The following is a 21,100-nucleotide window of genomic DNA, read 5'->3' as shown; positions in this document are numbered from 1 at the left end:
TGGAGTATAATTGCTTTACAATGATGTGTTAGTTTCTGCTTTATTACAGAGTGAATCAGCTATACATATACATATATCCCCATATCTCCTCCCTCTTGCGTCTGCCTCCCACCCTCCCTATCCCACCCCTCTAGGGGGGTCACAAAGCACCGGGCTGATCTCCCTGTGCTATGCGGCTGCTTCCCACGAGCTACCTATTTTACATTTGTAGTGTATATATGTCCATGCCACTCTCTCACTTCGTCCCAGCTTACCCTTCCCCCTCCCCGTGTCCTCAAGTCCATTCTCTACGTCTGCGTAGGGCAACTTTAGAAGGCGGTTGAAGACAGAGAGAGAGAGAGTGTGTGAAGTGATGGTTCTATGCCATATGAGCTTTGGAATAAAAGGGCTGGGCTCAAACCCAGTTCTGTCACTTACTGCCTTGGTCTTAATACAGTAAGTGCTGTAAAAATGATAGCCAGGGTTCCGCAGAATAATAATAGCAATGATTCTGTCTTGAGAGAGGGAGACAGCAAAGACTTCCCAGAGTAGGTGATATCTACCCTCGTGTGATGACTAAAGAATGACCGGAGTTTATGAAGTAGATCTGTTAGTTGTCAGTGGGTAGGGAGGGGCATAGGTGGTTCTAGGTGGAAGACGTCAGCAAGGTGTCAAATAACATGCTGCTCTACTCACTGAGTACTTTCTGCTAAGTAGGCATGTATTACAGCTTTGTGAATAGAATCAAATTTATAATTCTTTGGAGAAACCTAAGAAATTCTTTAAAGAATTCCGATGTAGACACCTCTGTGAAGTCAAAAAGAAGACAGATTTCAATGGAAAGTTCATGGTGAACACGGACTAGGAAGTTCTGGATTCAAGTCCCAGATCTGCCTCCTAGCAGCTCTGCCACATTTAGAGTTCATGTACATATGTTCTTCCCATTTTTAGCAACCCTACAATGTAGCTGACATCATTACTACCATTCTACAGATAGAGAGCCTGAGGCCCAAATATGCCCGAGGCTATAAACTAGTGAATCCCAGCATAACCAGTATTTGATCTCAAGTCCACTGGATCAAGTTTTATATTTGGGGATTTTTGCTTTTGTCTGATTATTTCAAAAGAGGATTTTCTATACTTAACCAATGATTAGACATGTCAAGAAAATGTGTTAACACTGCAGATTTCTATGCTCTTTTTCTGGAGGTTCCAGTTCCGTGGATCTGGGGTGGGCCCAGGAATCTGTATGCTTAATCAGTGACTCTCTCCCTCCCCATACGAGTGTCCCTGCGCCCTGGATGCTGGTACAGCCCCTCCCTACTTTGTCCCTTCAGCCTAAGAGAGCTTGCTCAGCTCCGGGTGGTCACATCTCCCCTGTTGGCTTCTCAGCTCTTCCTTCACCAGTCTAACCAATTTCCTGCCTTTAATTCCCTCTGTTTAAAATGCCCAGAGGAGTCTGTTTTCCTGCTTGGACCTTGAATGACAACTGTCTGCAGGCTGGATTTTGATTTCCTGTGGTTGGAAGCCATCCTCTCTGCCTGGGTTATGTAGGGCAATGGAGGGACAGCTGCACAGCCTGGAGTGGCACAAACGCCGTCTGATTCCCAAAGTGCCTGGAGCTGGGGTCCTCTGGCTCCACTGGGACTGATTAGCTCCAGGACCTCCTGGAAGAGGAGGGACACTGATTTCCCAAGGCCGATCTTTAGTCCAGTCCTCCTCCCCACCAGTCCTCTGGGCTCAAGTTCATGGCTCTTCGGGACAAGTAATTCTAAGCTGAAGGGTTACAACATGCAATTACAACACTGGCTACATGGAAATAGGGAAGGTACTCACAATATTAAAGCTATCCAACTCTTACAAAGAGGCCAACAGAGGGCAACCGAGGTTCCCTTGAAAAAAATGAATTCTCTGCCCTTTGGTCGTAATTGGAGGGTATTTTTCCTCTCATAAATGGTGCCTCATGGTTTTTGCAATCTAATATACTGACTGAGGCAATCATTGTAAAGAAGAATTTTTCCATCTGGGGACCAGGAGTACCTTGGGGAACTTACAAGGTACCACAAAGGTCATAGCTGAAGAAATTCTAGACATCTGTTTGGCCCATCGATGGTAACCTGCAGACTACAGGAATGCTGGAGAGGAAAGTCGAGAAGCGCTTTCCTATCTCCTGGGTCTTTCTTGTGTTCTTTTCCCCTCATCCATTCATCAATCCATTCATCCATATGTCCCTACATATATACATCCAATGACTATTTATTCAGTACCTGCCCTGAGCCAGTCACTGATGAGCAAAAGCAAACATGGCCACTGAACTCAGGGAGCTAGGGGGAGAGTCAGATGTTAGTCAAATAAAGACACAGATAAATGTAAAACCATCACATGGTAACAGCTGTGAAAGGGTGATACATGGAGACTCAAGTTGGGGAAGTTTTGGGTTTCTTTGGGCCTCAATGAAGGGGTGATGAGATGTAGACATCTTCAGTGAGGTATGTTTTTCCCTTACATTCTTATAGCTTCATAGATTGTGAACTACTTTGACGTACATTATCTCACTTTATTTTCACATCAATTATGCAGTGACAAGATTGAAAAAAAGAAGCTTGAGAATTCTTGCAGAGAAGCTAATATAGATGAAAACTTGAGAGAATGGGTAAAGGGGCAAAGGTAAGTTAGAGAGGAAAGTGTTTTCAAGTCTGTTCTTCATTGACCAAACATTGGTGGTCTTGTCTTCAAATGCAAGTGCCTAATTATAATCTAGAAAGGCAGAAGTGCCACGCAATTACACACAAATCCTGCTGTGCAGAAGTTGGTTATACTATAGACACATCTAGTTTTGCTGAGGCAAACACCTTTTAAACAAAGGTGTCCTCTAGCGCCTGAGGGAAAGAGCCTTGGCCACAAGTAATAACAGTCCCCAAAAGCAACAGCTATAATTGCAACAACAAAGGATGCTTTTCACATGTTCTGAGTGTGAAAAGGCCCGATGGTCCTTCATCTGGTACCTCTAAGTCATGCTCATTCACTTGGATGACCTCAACTGAAAAAAAAAAAGCAATATAGTTGTTTTTACGTTCTAAATGAAAGACTGTAGAAAGTGGGACAGAGAAAATTTCATTTACTGAAGACTCCTAGCTTCAGGAGAAACACTGGTGTCTCCCAGTAAATATTAATCAGCTTGACTGAATGGTTAGTGCAGTTACAGGATGATCACATTAGTCATGATGGGATAGGTTTAATGTGGTATCAAATTATCCTGATATCTCAGTCATCCCACATAACCAAACTTTATGAAAATAACATGCTATAGGTCCATAAAGGGTCTGAGGTGGGTAGGGTGGGGATCTGTTCCATGGGGTCACTCAGGAAGCTCCCCCATTTCCCCCATTTTGTAGCTGTATCTCCAAGAACACATGTGCCCATCACAGCCTCAGCCCAGAAATGTGCACATCATTTCTGCTCATATTTCATTAGACAGAATTAGTCACAAGGGCCAGCATAACTATAAGAAGGCCTGGAAATTCAGAGGAACAAATGGACTCGGTGAACACTACTGTCTCTGCCACTATAACCTATTTCCAAAACTCTACAAAACTGATCTAGGAGAGGAGGTACTATCTTTGCCACAATTCCCCAAACCATATCAAGGCACAGAATTTCCTTTAAGCTCTTGCTTTTGAGTCTTTACAGAAAAAGAGAGGAGAATGAGCACTTCTTGAGCTCCCACTACGTGGCCAACACTTTATGTGATGGATACTCTGAATCGGCTTACTGAGCCTCATTATACCCTCTCTATAATGCAGGCTGCTTAGAAAAACTTATCCACCTTTCCCAATTCTGTGGCAGCTAGGGTTCTGGAGACGTATAAGATTATGCCAGATATAGGTTTTATATATTCCCATGAGATTTTGGGAGGTGGAAGTGAAGAGGAGGGCAAACTTCTAATGTTTTAACTGCCACTGCTGGCAAGCAAGGCTGGCAGCATCAAAAGGAAGAGGCAATGGCAGCTGGCTTGGAGCTGCGGTGTCCAATCACCAACTTTCTATGTGTCACAAGGCAGATGCAAGGTTCCAGCATCTTTATTCCAATTTCCTGATTCCTGGATCACTGCTCTGGTGCTATATAATTTCAACAGTTTCAGTGGCAACCTCCTGGTTCCCCACTTTCCTGATTATATCAGTATTATATAGTTCTGAGGAGACCCATTCCAAAGTCTTCCCATTTTTTGTAAGCAGTGAATTCCTTATATTAAATCCTTCTCTGTTTAAGTTACCTAGACTGGTTACTATTGCTTCACTGTGATGTGACAGACAACATTTGCTAAATACTGTTACATATATATAGGTTCTTCTAACAACTTTCTAAGAACTCTTAATTGTTGAAATGAGTAAACTTGTACTTTCAGGGAATCTAGGTTTGAGCTAAAATAACTCCAAGCATAAATTTGTTTGAAGTGCCATGTCTTGGCTTTAAAATTCATGTGAATGAACTCCATAATAAATTCTATTCTCCTAAAATTCAGAGAAGAATTCATGCTCCTGGAAAGTACACTTCTTCATTTACTGGTCTTATATATTCCCTGATAAAACCTACTTTATCTAAGAGGCTATGCATACCTCATTTTGAGAGGTATTTAATCTGTGTAACAACTCTGAAAAGTAGGTCTTATAATGCCCATTTTACAGATGGATTAACTGAGGCTTAGAGGGATAACATAAGATGTCCAAGATCCAAAGAGCCAGGATGTAAACCTAGGTCCCTCTGTTTTCAGAGGCACAAGCTCTTTCCATTACAACACACAGACTTGGAGCAAAAACTCTCAGCTGCTCTGAACATTGGTTTGTAATGGAGCTTTGGTTAGTTCATTCAGCTCAACGCTGGTATGTTTAGTTAGTTCTTCTCTCCTCCACAGACATCAAAAACTATAAGCATCTGCCTGAAAATGGTGCATTTCTCACCTTATAAACACTATCAAACTCTTAAAGGAAAACACAGGCAGAACACTCTATGACATAAATCACAGCAAGATCCTTTTTGACCCAACTCCTAGAGAAATGGAAATAAAAACAAAAATAAACAAATGGGGCCTAATGAAACTTAAAAGCTTTGACACAGCAAAGGAAACCATAAACAAGACGAAAAGACAACCCTCAGAATGGGAGAAAATATTTGCAAATGAAGCAACAGACAAAGGATTAATCTCCAAAATTTACAAGCAGCTCATGCAGCTCAATATCAAAAAAACAAACAACCCAATCCAAAAATGGGCAGAAGACCTAAATAGACATTTCTCCAAAGAAGATATACAGATTGCCAACAAACACATGAAAGGATGCTCAACATCATTAATCATTAGAGAAATGCAGATCAAAACTATAATGAGATATCATCTCACACCAGTCAGAATGGCCATCATCAAAAAATCTACAAACAATAAATGCTGGAGAGGGTGTGGAGAAAAGGGAACCCTCTTGCACTGTTGGTGGGAACGTAAATTGATACAGCCACTATGGAGAACAGTATGGAGGTTCCTTAAAAAACTAAAAATAGAACTACCATGCGACACAGCAATCCCACTACTGGGCATATACCCTGAGAAAACCATAATTCAAAAAGGCATGTACTGCAATGTTCATTGCAGCTCTATTTACAATAGCCAGGACATGGAAGCAACCTAAGTGTCCATCAACAGATGAATGGATAAAGAAGGTGTGGCACATATATACAATGGAATATTACTCAGCCATAAAAAGAAACAAAGTTGAGTTATTTGTAGTGAGGTGGATGGACCTAGAGTCTGTCATACAGAGTGAAGTAGGTCAGAAAGAGAAAAACAAATACCGTATGCTAACACATATATATGGAATCTAAAAAACAAAAGAAAAATGGTTCTGAGGAACCTAGGGGCAGGACAGGAATAAAGACACAGACACAGAGAATGGACTTGAGGACATGAGGAGGGGGAAGGGTAAGCTGGGACGAAGTGAGAGAGTGGCACGGACATATATACACTACCAAATGTAAAACAGATAGCTAGTGGGAAGCAGCCGCATAGCCAAGGGAGATCAGCTCGGTGCTTTGTGACCACCTATAGGGGTCGGATAGGGAGGGTGGGAGGGAGGGAGATGCAAGAGGGAGGAGATATGAGGATATACGTATATGTATAATGGATTCACTTTGTTATAAAGCAGAAACTAACACACCACTGTAAAGCAATCATACTCCAATAAAGATGTTAAAAAAAAAAGAATTCAAAAAGAAAAGATGGATGGAACATAACAGAAGAATCTGCAAATCCAGAAAGAAATGACTAAAATACATGTTCTGTACTGCAGGTCGCCCATCAACAGCACTATTATAACTCTGTACATAGACATAATGATGATAGATTTGTGAAGCCTGGAAACCTGATGCAAATTGAAGTCAATAGGATCCTGGGATTACTGTGGTATCCGCGGAAATATTTTGGTTTTAATTCCTACTCTGGCGCATGCATGCATTTTTTTTTTTCTATCACTCTCCTTCTCTACATATCTGACAGCTGGCTAGAGAATTCTTCCATCAAGACTTATTGGAATATTTCTATAAAACTGTATGTGGCCTTGGTAGGAGTCTACCCCTTCTTAGTGATTCAAGTCCTGTCTCTTTCTTTCCTGGAGAAATTAATCTAAAGATACTATTTGTAGATTGACCCAGTTCTTCAGACTGTCAACTACTACAGATGCGGTATCAGACAGAAGCGTATAAAATCACGATGGGGTTTTCATCTACCTAAACAGCTATTTTATACTTTCGAACTCAATATTTTTCCCAGGGCTTTCCCAGCACTTAATAAAACTATCTAAAAAATTCTTAACATATCTTCATGACACTGAAAGACTGTCTTGATAATCTTATTAGGGTTGGCTATTTTTGCACCAGAAAAAAAGGTAAATGGGAAGGGATTAAGTGCCTACTATGTGGCAGGTAATTAGGCATATACCAAGTTATTTAATTCCTAAAACAGCACATACATAGAAATGCTATCACCCTCATTTTATATATTAAAAAAAAATTCAAAGAAGCTAAGTAAATTGACCAACATCACCCAGATAATAAGTAGAAAAGCTAGCAATGAAACTCAGGTTAGCCTGGCCTGAAAGTCAATAATCTTTTCAAGATGACACAACACATCCAGTAAAAAATTATTGCCAGAGAGCTTGAGAGAATAGCTCCAAGAATTCTAACTTCTGGATCTAGTGTTTCATTTCCAAGTAACATGAGGAAACATTTTCCAATTGCCTGAATATTTAATAATACAGGAAATGAAGCACATTGTGCTCCTTGGCCTTTACTGTGTGTTTCATAACAGAGGTGGAGGAGAAGGTTTTATTCTAGGGAAAAAAAAAAGCACCATATTCCAAGTCAAAGTGTGTCTATAAAGGGTAAACGATGTGGCATTTTAGATGAGAGCAAATGAATGTTAAAAAGATTTTGCAGTTTTGACTCCCACTGACCAACGGTTACTGCTCAAATGTACCTCCCTCTCCTCACATCTCCATCTGTCTATCTGTTGCCTTTTTATGGAGATTTCACTGTCCAAAGCAGCTTGGTATAGTCACAGCAGTGCTCTCACCTGCCCTTTCTCCAGCCCTCAGCTCTGTCATGGTGGAAGAGGACACCCCCTCCAGACCTCTGCCACTTTCCGAAGAGATGACAACAAGGATCATCAAGGCCATTTCTTAGCTATGCTGCCCTGTCCACTCCGTTTCCCTGTCCTTCTGGCAGCTTCCAGCCTGAGTAAAATAAACTGTCTTTTTCTCTAAGCTTCTCAGTTGTCATCTCTATATCCAGCTCGCATCACCGTGGTGAAAACAAATCTTGATCAAAACTCTAGACGGGGCATAACACCATTTATTAAGCAGGAACCTACAAATATTGACTTGGGACTGTCCAAGACGTTTTTATCCAACAAGATCAGGAAACGAAGTGTTGGGGTCAACCACATTTTTCTTATAACTAGTATATAACTTGTATATAACTTGTCATATACATATCAGACTTATGTTCAAAAAGGCAGAATGTATATATACTTCTGTGATTTTTTTTCTCTGTTTGCCTCCAGATTCATTCTCTGCCCTTCTCTGCCTTGCTCTGTGCTCCAAGATGTCAAACTCTAACTAATCATTCAGGCTCCCTAGCTTCTGGCTCCCAGTTGCATGCAGCCAATTGGAAGCATCGACAGGAGATTCTAGGGCAGAAGAAGAGAAGGGTTGGGCTTCCCTGGTGGCACAGTGGTTAAGAGTCTGCCTGCCAATGCAGGGGACACGGGTTCGAGCCCTGGTCCAGGAAGATCCCACACGCCATGGAGCAACTAAGCCCATGCGCCACATACTGAGCCCGCGATCTAGAGCCCGTGAGCCACAACTACTGAGCCCACGTGCCACAACTACTGAAGCCTGCATGCCTAGAGCCTGTGCTCCACAACAGGAGACACCACCACAATGAGAAGCCTGCACACCACAGCGAAGGGTAGACCCCGCTCGCCATAACTAGAGAAAGCCCATGTGCAGCAGTGAAGACCCAAAGCAGCCAAAAATAAATAAAATAAAATAATTTATTTAAAAAAAAAAGAAGGGTTGAGGGTATTGACCTACCCCCAACGCTCCCTGGGCCACTGTGCATCTCCCAGGGCTCTGGTCCTCACCGGGCTGCAGAAACTTGCTCTGCCCCTCAGTCCCAGGAGGAGGGAATAGCTTCCCGCTGTTGCTAAATGCTGGGTGCCTCTCCATCCGTGGTTGGTTCCTTTAACCCAGCCCGCTCTTCGATAAACAGTCCCTTCATTAAAAGCTCTTCAGTTAACCCTTCAAGACAGACACCTGCCAGGACCCTGACTGGAATCACTGCAATTGCCCTTCTGTACTTAGTGAGTGATTTCTATGTGGTCTTCTAGGAAATGTGGCAAATGCAAAAGAAAGCCAAGACATGCCGCTGGTCCTCACCATGCTTGCAAATCCAGGTCGGGACATAAAACCGTCCAAAGGTGTCATAACTCAGACTCCCATTCGAGGCAGTATCTCCAAAGGCCTAAACTTGTTCTAAGCCTCTACCTACCCCCAACCCTGTACCAAAACATACGTGCCCTCAGTCCCGTTCACTCAGGGCCAGTGTAATCATCTAGGAAACAGTGGCCAGGTGTGTGGCTCTGCTTCCATGGATTAGTTCTGGGCACCTTCTTTTCCCTCATCCCTCCAAGCCCGCTTTATCATGAACTCTTGCAGATTCTCTTTCTTAAAATCTCTCAAATTCGTCCAACTTCTCCTTAGTGCCTCTGTCCTACCCTGGTAGAAGCTGGGATTATTTCTCACCTCCATTTCTGCGAGAACCCTCTCACTGCTCCCCCAGCCTTGTCTTGCCTTCCGCTTCCAGCCCGTGCTTCACCGTGAGGCCCGAGGGATCTCTGTTCTGTTGTTCCACGGCTCCAGACCCTCCCAGGATGAAGTCCAACCATAAAATGGCTTAGCTCAGATTGTGACAACCTTTCCAGACTCTTTTATTTTTATTTTGGCTGCGCCGGGTCTCAGTTGCGGCACGTGGGATCTTTAGTTGCAGCACGTGAACTCTTAGTTGTGGCATGCATGCGGGATCTAGTTCCCCGACCAGGGATCAAACCCGGGCCCCCTGCATTGCAAGCGCGGAGTCTTAACCACTAGGCCACCAGGGAAGCCCCCTTCCAGACTCTTGACACAGTCTTCTCATCGACTGCTTCAAAGAGACCGATTTCTTCCAGTTCTTTAACAGAACTATGTCTTTTCTTGCCTGGTGCCTAGACTCATACTATTTCCTTTGCCAAGAATCCCTTCTCTGCCTCCCTGCGGTGACCTTTGGCCTGGCTAACTTCTATTTTATGATTCAGGTCTCAGCATAGACATCACCGCCTCCGACAATCACCCCTTATCGCCTGCACCCACCCCCTCCAAAACCAGAACTTTGGACTAGGTAGTTGTCCTGTGAGACAGCTTCTATAGCATCCTTTACTTCTCTCGTCACCCTTCCGTAGTATTGTTTTGTAATTGCCGGCGTGCTTGTACCTATTTCCCACCTGACGGTAAGCTGTGTCAGGGCAAGAACTCTGTCACTGCTGCAGCTTCAACATCTAGCAAAAAATGATCAAAACTATCTACTTAAAAGTTGAAATTAAGAGAAGGAAAGAAATCTCAACCTGGTTTAAAGCATTGGCAATGCCAAAATTCCTATTATTTAGAAACAGACAAAGTATCTCTCAACAGTCACAGGTTCTGTATATCCAAGTGGGTGTTGTTCTAAATGTGTCTGCAGCTCTTTGTGCCCCAAGCCCATCCTCTACTAAGGAGAATAAAATTCCACGCATGCGTCAAAGGACCGAAGGGCAAGGACTGCTCTGTGAACCTCCCTCTCTCTCCCTTGTCCCCATTGCCCGGTAGGTGATGCCTGCTTGAATAGAGAACGCCTGCATGAGAGCATTGGAGTTATTTTCAGAAGCTTCATTATCTCAGCTGGAAATCCTGGGGCGGCTTTTTGCAAACCAAATGGAGTTCAATTAATGAATCAAGAGCAGAGGATCAAGACCTAAATATTGAGAGTCAACATTAGCAAAAATCTCTCAGCACCCAGATGGTCAAGTTCAATGTCCCAAAGTGCTCTTAGAAGAGGGGAAACTGAGATTTTCCTGGAATGGTGTTTAGAGGCACAGGAATGGACTAAAATGAACTCATTTTACTGGTGTATTGATGAAATCACAGAACCATGCTTGACAAGTCTTCTCCTCAACTCTTTTTCTCAAGGCTAACTAAAGATAGTTTAATTCCCTTTTGTAACTTGCTTACCATTGCCAGGGAAGCCTTACTAATTCATCTCCCACTGGTTAAAAATGTATGATAATTAGGATGAATACAGTTCTGAAGTGTATCTATGGAGGAAACTGATTTTCTTAAAAATAACAAGGCTATGAAAATGTTTTTTAAGCTCATTAAAATGAACCTTTGGTGCATTCTGTTGTATACAAAGATGCAAATCATGTAAGGGTTCTTACTGGGAAAAACATAGTGGCTTGGCCACCCATGTTCATCTCCTCTCCCCTAAAAGATCCCAGGAAAAAGACAGTAAAATAGGTATAAAACCCACAAGAAAATAAGAGAGGCAAGAGTTCAATGCATGTGTGAAGGACAGACAGCAGTGGAACCCAGTAACTGACTACAGAGTCAGAAGCAAGTAATTCCTTTTAATTCCTTACTAAGAGGCAAGGAATTTACAATTTGAAGGGCTGAAGACAGGCTTTCAGTGAAGTGTGAGTCCCTTGGCTCTGCAAACCTGCAGGGGCTTGGAACCTCCAGAGAGAGGACTGGGGGTGATGCAGGGCTCAAAACAAGGGTCCTGTGTGAGGTCTGCAAGCTGAGTGGTGGGACGGTGAGAAAGCTGGCAGAGGGAGGTTCTCCACTTTTCCCACCACCCACACCCACGGAAAGAGACTAGATGGCTCTCCCCTAAGTAACTCAAACTTCCAAACGCCAACATTTGCAGAATCAGAAGGGGTCTCTTAGTATGGCTGACTCAGCAAGCAACAACTGTGCATGAATTCTCACCAATGATTAAGCCCCACTCCTCACACACATAGGTTCCAACAGGCTTCTTAGTCTCTCCATGTAAAAAATGAACAGATAGCAATGGGTCACCAGACATTTGAGGAAAACCTCCAACAAGGAATATGAAATCGAAACAAGCAGAAAAAAGGTAACTGGAGAAACAAAGAGCACAATGAAAAATAAACAAAACTAATTAATAGTTTACAAGAAGTAAGAGAAAATATGGGATCCATAAAACAAGAACAAAATTCTCTTAAAAAAGAACATTCAGAGAACAAAAAGAGCTAAAATATAATAGCTGAAATTTAAACAAGATATATTCATGAGAATGGTCAAAAAATAAAGTAAAAAAATATGGTGGAAACAGCAGAGAAAGAAACAGACTTAGAAAATCAATCTAGGAGGTCCAATAGCCTTCCAACAGGGGAGGCAGAGAGAAAGAACAAAGAAAACAGAGGAGAATTTTATCAAATAAATAATATGAGGAAATTTCCCAGATCTCAGACATGAGTCTCTGGATTGGTTTACAAATGGGCTGCAGATTAATGATAAGAATCCATTGCTTTTTTTGTAAAACAAATCTTTTAGATTTATTTGATTTTTAAGCTATCTGCCTTTATTGTCTTTTGATAAAATTTAAACTTTCATTTAAAATAACTTTAAAAAGGGAGCATCTTACCTATTTTCTTAGGTCTGTTTTATGAATGCTATGAGGCACGCCTCCTTACTTTGTCTCACTATGTACACTTAAAAACAATACAACTGATTGGGACTTTATTTCCTATGTCAGATTTCTGACTAATTCAGCCCAATTTCCTTGAATTTCCCCTTCCCATTATCTTTAAACAAATTGTTGAAATAATAGTATATATTCCATTTCCTATATTTCCCAAATGCAGAATGTGAGCACAGTTGAAACAAACACCAAGGCCATCTCTTGTTTTATGCATATTCTTCCTACAGTAACAAAATAGTTCACTGGGCTTGTCTGAGTAAGAAACAAGAACAGAGAGCAAGATAGGTAGAAAGATAGATAGGTAGAAAGAAAGAAACAAAGATAGATAGATAATGTGATTGATAAAGATAAATAAGTAGATGGATAGAGAGATGGCTAGATAGATAGAAAGATAGATATAGATAGATATGTGATTGATAAACATGATAAATAAGTAGATGGATACAGAGAGGGATGGATAGATAGATAGATAGATAGATAGGTAAACGGACAGGTATAGACAGATGAATAAGCATGACCAAAATCGTGCTCTTGGTGGTAGAGGGAAGCCCACACTTTCAAATGAAAGTGGTAGATCATCCAAAGGTTAATACTCAACTTGTTTGTTTTTAGTTTTCAACATGATGGTAAAGTTTAACTTGTTTTTCTAAATAACAGTTGAAAAAATAAAACATTGACTTTTGTTCATGATACACATGGCCAATTACAAGCAATTCTGCAGCCATGTGAGGAGGCTTCCCGTTCCAGCACAGTGGTGGTCTACACAAATTCAGAAACCCTTCTGCTATGAACACCTAGATATGCTGGATAAGATATAATAAGAAAAGTTTGCTTGTTTATGTTTTAATGTAATACTGAGCTTGCAAGAAAGAAAAGGAAACTCCCAGGTATAAAAAAAAGTGTACAAGGGCATTGAAAACCAGGAGGGTGAGTATACAATCTGATCATGAGGCATCCCTGATGAAACGGGGTGGAGGTGGGGTGGTGTCAGAGAGTGCATCAGGTAGCGCGGTGGGTGGGCTGAGGACTGTCTTCATACATAAATGACAACTAAGACTTCATGAGCCCAGGAGTTGGGAAACTGGAACTGAAGTTTCTGCAGAGAGCCAGACGTCTCAGAAGGCTAAACCCCTCTGTGAAAGAATGTCTTACAAAACAGCCTCTGCTCAACAGCTTGGGGAGATCACCTGGAAACTTCTCTGCTGGAAAAAACTCCCCCCACCCCTCTTGCACCCAGAAATAAGGATATTTTGATTGAAAGCTGCACTTATGCCATGGTTATGCTGCCAGGAATTAGAGGATATCTACATTAAGTCATCTAATCATCACAACAATCTTATGTGGTCAGTATTTTAAAGCACATTTTATAGATAAAGAACCTGGGAATCAGAGAGATTAGATAATCTGTCTAAAGTTAAAGGGAATAAGTAACAGAATTGGGATTCAAACTCACATTTTCTAACTTCAATCTAGAGTTTTACTCATTGATATTAGTTAATCTGGGCCTCTGTTTGAGATATTTCAACTGTGTCCACTTACTACAGCACCAATATAAATTGATTTTTCATTTTTCCTTTGTTTCCAAAATGTAACATCAATCATGATCTGCTGGTGGTATTTTCAGTTATGAGGCCACCATGATGTGTCCAACCAAGAGTGAAGAAAACCGAACCAAGAAAATACATGTTTTGTGAGCCTCTTAACAGGAGAAACACTTTTCACAAGCAAGAACCTACGGTGGAAAGAAGATGGTTCTAAGTACCTCATGAATCTTCATTCTGGATGTACTACAGGAGAGGATTTTTCACTGGTGTTCTAAGTTTAAAGAGTATAGTTTAGAATTCTACATATGCTATGGTTGGGGGGGGGGGGGACAATAATGTGTGCCCAGACAGTGGGAAAAGGAGAAAATAAGGTGAAACCAGTAAAATGATTACTCTTCCGCTGGGGGTCTCTAAAAGACCATCTGTTTATAAATGTGTAACTGAAGTATTTGGGATCACCTAGAACTCTGAACGAGGGGATACTGGACGGAGCCTGGAGGGATTCCTGGCTTCAGGGAGCCAGGACTGGAAAATGATATAATTTGATCACCAAAAATTCAGTCCACTGTTCTGATCCCCATCAGGTATAAGATCGTGTGAAATTAAGGGGACACGAGAGAGCCACTTGGGGGAACCCCGGGCAGATCAGAGGAGATGGGAGTCTGAGTAGAGCAGAAATTAACATAACGGCCACCGTGGCAAAGCTCTTCTGATCTAGGAAAGGACAGCTTCCAGCTTCCTCATGGAAAATATACTTCTTACGGTCGATTGGCATATCTTGTACTGATAACCTTGGTGACAATCTAATTTCTCACATAGCTGGCCTACGTGGAGAGAATGCATTGCTTAGGCTGCCTTGAAAGTCCAAGGTGTTTTTGTTACTTGGAGTTCTGGTATTCTGCTTATTATTTCCATTTGTCTTCTAATACGGCCTGCCCCTAACGGGGACACACAGATCCTCCCATGCAGGTGTTTACATCTGTTTGACAACTGCACTGCCCGTTACAAGTGAATCCTGGTTTGTTTGGTTAATATGCGTCCACCCCTTAGAGATGGATCCAATGTCACTGTGCCTCCAATTAGGTTTCTGATCCTCTGTGGCTGAAGCTTGGGCACTGGATTATGGGGATATCACTGAGGCCACTTTGTGGGAACAAATCCATGGGTCCTATAGGATTTACCAGATCCCATCCCTCTGAATCATGGTGTGATGAGTGGAGCTTTTCCACCTGAAACCACAACAACGCTTTCTGTGAATTTTTCACTTACGTGCTGCAAATAGAGATGTGCACTGTTTTTCAAGAAAGATTGTGTGCTCCATAATTTAACCATGAAGATCTACAGTGGGGTCTGTTACTAGTACACAGAGTCATGAACAAAGCTTTGTATACCACCCACTGCATTGGTCCATCTGCTTTCAACGGGCTTGGTTAATGAATTGTCTGGGTTTAAATTTGCTGAGTGTGGCAGGATAGAACCATGCTTTTTCCTTTATTCGCAAGACTATTTACTAGAAGATTTTTTTTAAAAGAAGTTTTTGAAAAGGTAAGAATATCAAAAATGGGCAGATGAATATGCCATTTATCATTTATTAACATATCGTATATTTGTGAATGCCTGCTTTATATCAAGCAATGTTCTAGAAAGCTGGGATTCTTTTTTTTGGCAGTGTGCGGGTTTTTCTTTAACTTTTTATTTGGAAATAATTTCAAATTTACAGAAAACTTGGAAAATTAGCAATTGTGCCAAGAATATATGAATACCCAGGTGTACCTACTGTTAATATTTCCCTCCATTTACTCTATCACTTGCTGCTTATCTCTCTTCATAATAATTTTTAGAAAGCTGGGATATCAAAGTAAAAGCAGGGGGAATCCCAGACCTCAAGGGTCTTCTGGCTTTACGAACTGGGTAATCACGTTAGGAAAAAAAAATCACAAGTCATTATAAAGGATGCTATCATGAACGGATCTATACACAAGGTATAGCAGGACCTGTGCTACCCCTGTGTTGAGGCTTAAAGGGTGACTAGGAAGCTGTCAGGGAGGCAAGTGTAGGGTGTGCAGAAATTGTTCAAGGGTTCCTGGAGCCTAAAGGATGAGATGCAGAGGCGCTGCACAGTTAGGAAAGATCCAAAACCTCATGGGGATTTTACGCAATACTGAGGAGTTTCATGATTAGTGAAGGTGACGGAAGCCATGCTGACCAAATGGATAAATTTTGAGTGTTTCACACTCCCTTAACTAGCTGCGAGTAGGGTAGGTGCTAGGGGATGGGGGAGGGGCAAACTAGAACCTTGGAAGCACCCAGTAGAAAATATGTCCCAATAGTCTAGAGGACTTGGGATAGTCTGGGCCTGGACTAGGGCAGTGGCCGTGAAGGCAAAGAGCTGACTGTGAAACACAGGAGATACTTATGAGGTGGAATTCAAAAGAACTGTTGTAATCATTGACAACCAGCACTAGCAGTGACATATCCTTGTGGATTCAGTGCCTGCTGGGTGACCTTTTTTACAGCAAGAGCAGCAATGTTACCTGCTGTTCTGTGGCTGTTTCAATTTGAGAAATTGAACATTAGAGCTTTTAATGCAAACTATGAGTAGCTGTGTGTCACCAACCGAGGGGATCAGCCCCAAGATGCTGAGGTTCTAGCATCCAGGAGACCGCTGATTCCTGGCCATGGTGCTTGCATTTCAGGTGAGCTATTCTGCCAGGCACTACAATCGGAAGCAATGGGGTGTCACGATTAAGAAACTGAGCTTGGTGCAGCCAGGACTGGGTCTGAATCTCAGATTTCCCATTGGCTTCAACTCTTGTTTCTGAACGAAGTTTCGTTGTCCATAAAGTAGAGATTAGAGTACTTACGACCTAGGGTTGTTATCTGGATTAAATGAGATACTTGCTTAAATTCACACGTAAGTGGTAGAGCTATGATTCCACCGTGCATCTAGCTGACACCAGAGGCAACACTCTCCCTTTCAACTTCTTTCCCTTTTATATTTAATATTTGCATAATTTTCATTATTTTTAAAAATGCTACACTTTCAGTTTCTATTTCCCTTTTGACCCAAGAGTTATTTATTTCAGAGAGAGCTTTTAAAACTCCATGAAGAAAGGCTTTCTGTGCTTTGGTTTTGTTATTGGTTTTCTAGTTTTATTCCACAATCATCAGAGGATGTTGTTTGTATTATTTCTACCTTATGGAACTTACTGCATTTTTTGGTGACAATCTATGGTTAATTTTGTGCATGTTCTATGTGGATTAGAAAAAAAAAGTGTACTCTTTATTATCAGGGTACAAAGACTGTGATGTATCCAGACATCCCTTAATTATGTCATTTGGGTCTTTTGTATCCTTGTTTATCTTTTGTCCAATTGTCTTGTCTTGGATTGAGAGTAGTATTGAACTACCTAATTTTAGTATGCTTCTATTTCTTCTTGCATTTTCTGCATATTTTGCTGTAAAGGTTGCTGCTGTGTTACTTGATGTGCATTCATAACTGCTGAATTCTGTTCCTTGTGAACTCTGGCCTTTAACATAAACCAGTTCTTCTTTGTCTTGTTCTGTGCTTTTCAGTCTGCACTTTCCCCTGTCATATATCAAGATCAAAATGGATGCTTTTTGTTTTTGCTGTTAGTTTGCATTTGCCTTATATAATCTGCCCAGCCTATATTTTTGGCCTTTTAAAATCACTTTGTGTTAGGTGTGTCTCATTTTCAGCACAGAGTTGAATTTTGCAGAGTCCATATTTCTGAATGGTACATTATACTCTGCCCGACATGTGACTGAAGTTCCATAAAATATTTGTTTCTTTTTTCTTTTCTTCTTTTATTCAACCAGGGTCAAGACTCAATTAAGCCCCTAGTCTTTTTGGTTTTTTTTTTCTTTTTTTCAGTTTTAATGAGGTATAACTGACAAAATTGTAAGATATTTAAAGTTCACATCATGGTGATTTGATACACCACGGATACATTGTGAAAGGTTAATTTACTGTCAGCAGTTTTGGATCTGTTTGGACCACAATCCCCTCCTGGACCCTCTGGCTTAGCTGGATTCTCGTTTTCAGTCATGCCCTACTGGTTTTCACACCCCAGCAGGACAGGCTTTCCCTTACCACCTAGGAGGCCCTACAGGTACTTATCAATAGTCAACTTGAAGAGCACCGATATAAAAGTTTAAAAATGGGAACTATATTCAATATCTTGTGATAAACCATAACGGAAAAGAATATGAAAAAGAATGTATATATATGTATAACTGAATCACTTTTCTGTGTAGTAGAATTAACACAACATTGTAAATCAACGATAGTTCAATAATATAAAAATTTTTTTAAATGCATCCTCTCTACTGGCTTGACAAAATGAAGCCTCCAATACTTGAACTAAGGCCTGATTATCTCCCCAAATATTCTTTACAATGTAATTAAATGATTGGGAGAAATATGATAGCATGTTAAGTCCACAGTTGAAAGGAACCCTAGAAATCATCTACTCAAACTCTCTCCCTAATGTATTAACCACTTCTACAATATCCCAAGTTTTCTAGTCTCTGTATTTTTCTGGGAATGGTAAACTGACACTGTCACCCATTCTACAGGTATGACATTAAAGACCAGTTGTATCATACATTAACTATATGACCATAGGAACTTACGTAAGCCCTGAGCCTCAGTTATTTTTATCTGTAGAATGGGGATGATGTTAGAAACTCAGAGGACTAAACATGATTACAAATTCAAGGACAAGGCAGGAAATGTGAAGACCCAGGCTGGTAATTAACTGAACCCCCTAAGTGTAAGGCAAAAGGAGTGACTAGGAGAGTTCATTCCCTTTTCAAAGGAGAAGACTCTACTGGGCTCCTATAGATGGGAGGCCTGCCTGTGGCAATATAGGCCTGATGATATCATTAGATCTTCTAATTTTTCTAGAAAAGTAGAAATCTGGCTTTTTTTTTTTTTTAATAAAGTAATTTCTTATAGCCCATGTGAAAGTTGCAGAAACCTTTTTTTTTTTCTTTTTTTTGGGGGGCGCACCACGCAGCATGCGGGATCTTAGTTCCCTGACCAGGAATTGAAACTGTGCCCCCTTCGGTGGAAGCACAGAGTCTTAACTGCTGGACAACCAGGGAAGTCCAGAAATCTGGCTTTTTAATGTGAAATTTTCTGACAATTCAATGTGACAACTAATTCAAATTTCTTTGCAACCCTAGACAGACCACTAAAAAAACATACCTGTGGGCTGGGGACACCTAAAGGCTGCCACTTTGCAGTCTCTGGGCTAAAGTAATTAGCATGCTGCCCAGCACAAGACAGCCACTGGATAAATTATGAATTCATCAGATCCGAAACCTTAGACCTCAGACTCTTGGGAGAAAGGACTTGTTTGAATGAGTGGGTAAAAGCCCAGGGAAGAGGAAACTCAGGAACCAGGATGTCAACTGTAGGCCCAGGAAAGAGGTAGAAATTGAGGGGAGGGGGAGCAAAACAGAACAGGTGGGAATGGACCATCTAAGAATTCTGCCTCCTTCCCAGTCTGCCTTCTCAGATTCATCTTTTGCTGATACCCCCTGGCTCGCTCATACAATGGCTGCTCTCTGATCCCTATGCAGATAGAACTGATGTAGCAGGCGGGCGGGGAGCGGGGGAGACCCTGCAGCTGACTGGGGTCAGAAGGGCTAGCAGCTTCCTTAGCATAAGTTTACTGGGAAGAGAACAAAAAAAGCACTGAGCTGTGAGCCAAGGAGGCAACTTTCTCCCTGCTCTTATTTCCTTTGGGTTTTCCCCATCAGCAGCTCGGAACCCAGCCAAATACTTCCTCCTAGGGTTCGGGTGGGGTTGCAGCTGTCCCACTCGTATTGTAAATAAGGGCCCGTAGAGCTGTTTCTTTTTTTAGCATTTGAATGAGGATGCAAAGGTCACCACGATTCCCCCTTCACTGGCTCAATTTCTCTCTCTCTACATGTCTTTTATTTTCCTTCCAGATGTATGTTTTCTGTGCAGCAGAGATAAAGGAAAACTTTTGGGGGAAGAGGGACCCCAAATACTTGCTCATCTTGCCTGGATTCCTTCTAATTGCCATGGACTGGGTTATATATCTATCCCGTGGCAAAGATGTCATGTATAGACTTTGGGAAATAGCACTCCAGGCTTGGATCGAAGCCACTCCTTTTTCTCTCTTGAGGATAAAGAGAGCTTCAGAGCCGAAAAGTGTTAAGGATGCTCTCATCAAACCCTCCAAGTACACAGTTGAGGACCCCAAGGCCCAGAGAGGCCTATTTGCTTATTGTTACCTAACATCAGTAATACATAATATTGGGGACTTCCCTGGTGGTCCAGTGGTTAAGACTCTGTGCTTCCAATGCAGGGTGCAGGGGTTCGAGCCCTGGTCAGGGAACTAAGATCCCATATGCTGCATGGTGCAGCCAAAAAAAAAAAAAAAACAATAGGAATAATACATAGTATTATAGCTTATATCCATGGAAGGTTCTCCTGGGCTAAGCACTTCACATGGATTTCCTCATTTAATCTTCACAACTCAACGAGGTATTGATTTCAACTATTTCCATTTTACATACGACAAAACTGAGGTTCAGTGCTCCGAGAGACTTGCCCAAAGTCACAGATACTGGCAGAGGCAGACCCAGGGAAGACACATAAGATCCTGACTCCATTGATTCAACTTCTTCCAGAACCAGAGCTTAGTATACAGATTCTTCATGAGGATAAAAGGAAGAAAAAGAAGAATGGAGGAAGAAAGAGAGGGAGGCCTAGCTTGACATATACATTCCTGCATCGTGGTCCTTTGAGGCTATACTTTGGAAACCACCGAGTGTTTCCAGAACACAAGTACAGCCTGATAAAAGCTCTCTTTCAGGGCTTCCCTGGTGGCGCAATGGTTAAGGGTCCGCCTGCCACTGCAGGGGACACGGGTTCAAGCCCTGGTCCGGGAAGATCCCACATGCCATGGAGCAACTAAGCCCGTGGGCCACAACTACTGAGCCCGTGCTCTAGAGCCCGTGAGCCACAATTACTGAAGCCCGTGCGCCACAACTACTGAAACCCGCGCGCCTAGAGCCCGTGCTCCGCAACAAGAGAAGCCACCGCAATGAGAAGCCCACGCACCGCAACGAAGAGCAGCCCTCGCTCGCCACAACTAGAGAAAAACCCGCGCGCAGCAACGAAGACCCAACGCAGCCAAAAATTAAATAAATGAATAAATAAATTTAAAAATTAAAAAAAA

At 41.9% G+C, this 21,100-nt stretch overlaps 1 protein-coding gene across 3 annotated transcripts in view; it reads right to left on the bottom strand.

Moving 5' to 3' along the window:
- SNTB1 (syntrophin beta 1) overlaps positions 1-21,100 on the bottom strand; it is a 248,408-nt gene that overhangs the window by 124,928 nt on the left and 102,380 nt on the right. The gene's annotated exons all lie outside the window — the stretch shown is intronic.

This window comes from Balaenoptera acutorostrata, chromosome 17 (genome assembly GCF_949987535.1).
Source record: "Balaenoptera acutorostrata chromosome 17, mBalAcu1.1, whole genome shotgun sequence".
Taxonomy (NCBI): domain Eukaryota; kingdom Metazoa; phylum Chordata; class Mammalia; order Artiodactyla; family Balaenopteridae; genus Balaenoptera; species Balaenoptera acutorostrata.
The sequence above is the reverse complement of the archived record's forward strand: the minus strand, read 5'-3'. Positions and strand labels throughout refer to the sequence as shown.